The 5217-nt window shown below is 38.1% G+C and overlaps 1 pseudogene; it reads right to left on the bottom strand.

Moving 5' to 3' along the window:
* Positions 1 to 950: 950 nt before the first annotated feature.
* Positions 951 to 2829, bottom strand: LOC145106423 (protein RDM16 pseudogene; annotated as a pseudogene).
* Positions 2830 to 5217: the final 2388 nt, after the last annotated feature.

Raw genomic sequence — 5217 nt, 5'->3', positions numbered from 1 at the left:
CTAGTTATTCACTAGAAATGTAATTAAAATAGTAAAAAAGGTTGCATATAAGTGTAAAACAAGTTGCATGTTAGCATAAAAAAAGTTTATTTTGCATAACAAAGATTGTATTAAAAAAGATTGCATCTAAAAAATAATTGCAACCATTTAAGAAAGGGTTGCATTTGGTCTAATGCAATTTGCCTAATGCAACCTTTGGTACAAAGTTACTTTCGGCATTATACAACATTTTCAAGCCTTAATGCAACCTTTTAGCAAAGTTGCATTATCTTCACTTTGTTATAGTGGATGGGGGTAGAGGCAAAATTATTGGAGTTCGTCACGATCTGGATATAGATATATGAGAAATGGCAAGTGATAGGGGTTAAGATCAACGGAATTGAAGGCGCGATGTTACATATGGACACGAGCATCGAGGACTACGTCGGACAAGAAGAATAAGAGGGAGAGATGAGTGTCGATGAAAGGGGCATGAGTTGGTGGGGTGAGGTGTGAAAGGGCTTTAATTATTTTCTATTTTTTTAAAAAATAAAATTAGTCAAAATTATATATTTAAAAAGAAATATAGGTTATTTTATAGGAGTGAAGGACAAACACATAAATATAGGTTATACAGTATTAAACTTGATTTAAATAATATTATCGACTATCCCGCTCGATAAGCAGATTTTTCGGACCTATTTTTTCATCTTGAACTACAAGTAAATATGATAATTTGATTCGTTAAACTACGCAGATTTTAGACAACTTTTTCTAAATTTAAACATAAACTTTATACTGTGACAAACTAACGGGGACACAAATAATAAAGATTCAGGTAGGATCTGAATATAACAAATCTATCACTGAACAACCTATATACCAAAAAAAATTGTTGCAACAACGTAATACAACCAGCATCATATATACATTTATATCATCTCACATTCTCTCCAAATTTTATAGTTTCACTAATTACACATCCTTGAGAAATTAACAACTAAATCCCAATAATGACCAACCCCAGCATCATAAAACACTTTGCGAGCAGCATTTTCGGTACTGCATTCATGCACCAAAAACCTTTGAAAACTTGGTTTAGTCACACTCCCTTGCCACACCAACACACACTTATTCTTCACGTTCTCATCATCATCATCAACCTCTTCATGCATATTCTCTTCTTTCACAGCCGCAGCCCAATTTATCCTCTTCAACATCAACTTCTGATACCGTTTTACCGATTTACCCCCGCCCTCCACCACCACGACAGAAATACCCTCCGAAATAACCGCACACCCCGACAACCGATTCTTCTGTGCATTTACATCAACCTTAAACCTAGTCTGAAGGTGCGAAAGGTCATTCACTTTGTATATGGACACAATTGTTTCGAGGGTATTATTATTGTCATCGAAAAACTTTGGTTTTTTCTTTTCGCGTCTTTCGGTCGGAGTCAACTTCCGGGCGATATTCCGGTCAACATGAGCCTGTTCACATTGGGCGGCTGCGCTTCTGATTTCCATTTCAAGGCGGGTCGGGTTTTGGGTGGCTTCTGATCCGAGGACTTTCATTAGATTGCTCATTTTGACTTTGGGTTTTGGGGGTTCTAGAAGGCCTAGGCGGATCATTTCTTGCCGGGCTTTTTCAGTGGCGAGGCGTCTTTGAGTTCGGAGTCTTTTGCGTTCTTTTTGGGTGAGTTTTAGAGGCTGAGGCGGGGGTGGGGCCGGTTCGGCTGGCAGTTCGATTGGGTGGGGTTGTTCCATGTATAGAGTTATCTTCTCTTTCTTTAGTATATATTCAGGTGGCCCGCCTTCTGTGACGTTTCCGTAAGTACCAGAATCAACAAACTGAAAGGTCATCGTTTTAGGCCTTAAAAGTTTAGTTTTATTGATTCCCATTCGAGGATCAAAGTGAGGGTTTTCATCTAGATCCACTTCTAATTCCGGTTTCAGAATCTGGAATGCATCTTTCTTCTTTCTTCTGTTTGTTAATGTTAACCTTAAGGGTGCTCAAGATGTTTAACTTTGGTATATTTACCACATTGCCATTTTCATTGACTTCCCTACCCAATGCATCCAAACTAAGAACAGGGGCTTTAGCAGGCTTTTCTGGTGCCAGCTCTCCCGGGAACTTGTTTATAAGTGGGGCAAATTCCGTGTCTTGTCTAAAACCCATCTTGGCAGCAAGCTCTTGTGCCCGTTTTACAGCTTCATGAGAATTTCGGGGCAGCCCACCACCAAGTCGGGCAGCAGATTGTGGTGGGGCAGCGGGTATTCCTGAACTAGATGGAGGTTTGAGGCCATCTCTTGCTGAGTCAGTACCCTTGTTTAACAACGGGATCTTCTTCATCTTTTCTGCAAGCGCCTTGTGCTTCAGTAAAGTTGCTTTGGCCATAGATAAAGCATTGAGAGAGATGCCTCCAATCTTGCCAGCATCTGCAGAATCAACTCCTTCGGTTTCATGTTTGGTAGAAAGTGATGATGATACCTTAGAAGGAGGATGAGGGTGGCTGGGCGCCAAAGGGGTCTCATGTGGGGTTCCATATGGCTTACTGGGTGCTCCCAGTGCACCACCACAGGGTTCATCTTTAAGTTCATTCTTCATCGTCGTCATTGTTTCCCCGTTCAATTTCCCTTGTTCCAACTTATCTCCATCCTCGAATTCCCTCCTCTCATCCCTATCTGTGTCTTCCTCAGCAGCGGCAACTTTCTCCTGATCAAACCGCCGCCACTCATTCCACTTAGTTCGTTTATCGCCATACCGATCCTCCTCATCACTCTCTCCACCTCTATCTTTCCTCTTGCTGCTTCGATACTTGGTGTCGCGATCGAAATCCCATCTATCCATATCGTTCTTCCTTCTTTTTTTCTAGGCCTTTGTGCAATCTCTAGTCATTCACAAGAATTAGAAATCGGAATACTTAGACTAAATCTCCAAGAGAATTATATTTATACATTTAGTTTAAAAAAGGCAAGTTTTAACCGGAATGTTAGTTTTTATAGAAATAATCTTGCGGATCATTAAATAATCAGTTTTTGTTACTTATCTTTCCAATTGTTCAGTACCACAATATTTGAAAATATATCAAGACACAATTAATTATTTTGAGAATTCTATAGAAACACACATTTGTAATTTAAGCCTAAACATTTAATCATTTACGCTGGCCATGTATCCAAACCATTAATCAAGTTTTCAAATATTGGGCAAAGTGTTTTCTTAACTTATCGTGAAATGATTTTGATTTAGCTTATGCATGGTTTAATGACGAATTAGAAAGAAATTTACGATTTTGCCACATAACCAAACTATTGATTCAATTAAAAAAAAAAAAAACCTTGGGTGACAATTCAGACGGTCATTTTATGTTTTTATCCAACACGTCACGACGCGAGTAATTTTTCATCAATCGAACACAACAGGACACAATATCATGTTTTGTAGCTAACACGAACACGGCCAATTTAAAAAAACGAAGAAAACAAAAACACCACAACACAAAAAAAAAAATAATATACAATATATATTTGCTTATTTAATTAAAATAACATAAGATATGAGTTCGATGGATCATATATATGCAAACATAAAAAACATATTTTTGTAACCAAAACAAAACTTGGAATAAAATTGCATATTAAGTAATACCATAAGAACCAACTTTTGCAACTTACTCTTTTCATTTTCTAGGATACTGCTAAGTTGTAACATTTGTTTTTCATTTCAATGTGAAAGGTTTTATACCTTGAATGTCCTTAAGTACAAGTTGTGAATATTCACTATAAGAATCTCCACCTGTGTCGACGGCACCTATACCGATGACACTTGTCGTCACTAAAACATCAGCTATACTGACGACTTGTCGTGGGTACAGAGATGACCAATTTTCTTCAACCCGGAACTCTATGCCCACGACTTGTTGTCGCCATAGGGTTGGCGGGAACAAAAATTATTTTTGCGTTTTTCTGAAAACCTTTGTCGATGAAAATAAAAGCGACGTCATTTTTGGATAAGCTATCCCGATAGCATGTCATCGACACAGAAATTGGTGATTCGTGTGAACTCTATACCAACGACTAGTGGTTGGTAAAGGATTTTAATTTTTTTTAATTGCGAGAAATTGGTGATCCGTGTGAACTATTTTTCAGATTTCATTTTGATTTAGGTGAATGTCGTTGCAATTTTTTCTTTGTTTTCCGGTTAGGTTGTCACCGGAGGACCACCGTTTACTCCACTTGTAACGTCCAAAAAATCATAGTAAAAATTTTGATTTTTCAAAACCATTTTATAATCCATAAATCATACAAAACATTGTTTCCAAAAACATAGTTATCAAATAAGAGTATCCAAAAACATGTCACAATATAATATCCACGGATGATGTCTACAATCGTACCTTCGCCTTGCCCCGATTATCTGATATACCTGAAACCATGAAATCAAACCGTAAGCCAAAGCTTACTTAGTTCACCCAAAATACTCCTCACAACCAAATACATACAATGCACGGAATATGGTCTACAGCACAAGGGTAGTCTGCCGTCGAGCCATCAGCTATAAGTTGGACTTCTCTCGAGCCTACAACATAAGTCACACCGCTCCCTTGGTCCTACAATATCTACCGGACCGCCCGGGTATCTTGGCCTTTAGCAAAAAGCAGGATCACCTCAACCCAACCACAACATGTCGACATATGTAACAGATAACATATAACCAACAAGTATAGGTAATTATACAAATCTATCCATCTAACATATGTCCAGCAAATACAGGTAATCATACGGATCCGCCAATCTAACAGCTCACTATAGCATAGCATCATATTATATACCATGATACATAACACAACCTAGTGGGCTGGCATTGGTTCCTTTTGATGGGTTTTAGGTACAACAAATAAACTAGAAAACAGTTCCTAAGTTCACATGCAACCTACTTTGGATCTATGTTTTAACTATTGAACATACAACTTTGAATTGCAAAACAAGAACCCTAGAGGAGAGAGGCTAATTTCGAAATTAACAAACTAGGGTTTAGGGTTTACATACCTTTCAATTGTTATAGCAAACAATTGATATTCCCTTGATCTTGATCTTGATCTTCTTGGAAGCTTTAGCACCACAAGTGTAATGCCTCTAATGGAATCACACCCAAACTAGCAAGAAGGAAAGTAGAAGAAGAGAGAGGGGAGAGGGAGTATGCAAAATCTCGGCCTTAGGGTTTCTTCAAAAGAAA

Source organism: Lactuca virosa, chromosome 4, assembly GCF_052849685.1.
Source record: "Lactuca virosa cultivar CGN04683 chromosome 4, Lactuca_virosa_CGN04683_v6, whole genome shotgun sequence".
NCBI classification, from domain to species: domain Eukaryota; kingdom Viridiplantae; phylum Streptophyta; class Magnoliopsida; order Asterales; family Asteraceae; genus Lactuca; species Lactuca virosa.
This window is presented reverse-complemented; position numbering and strand designations above follow the sequence as displayed.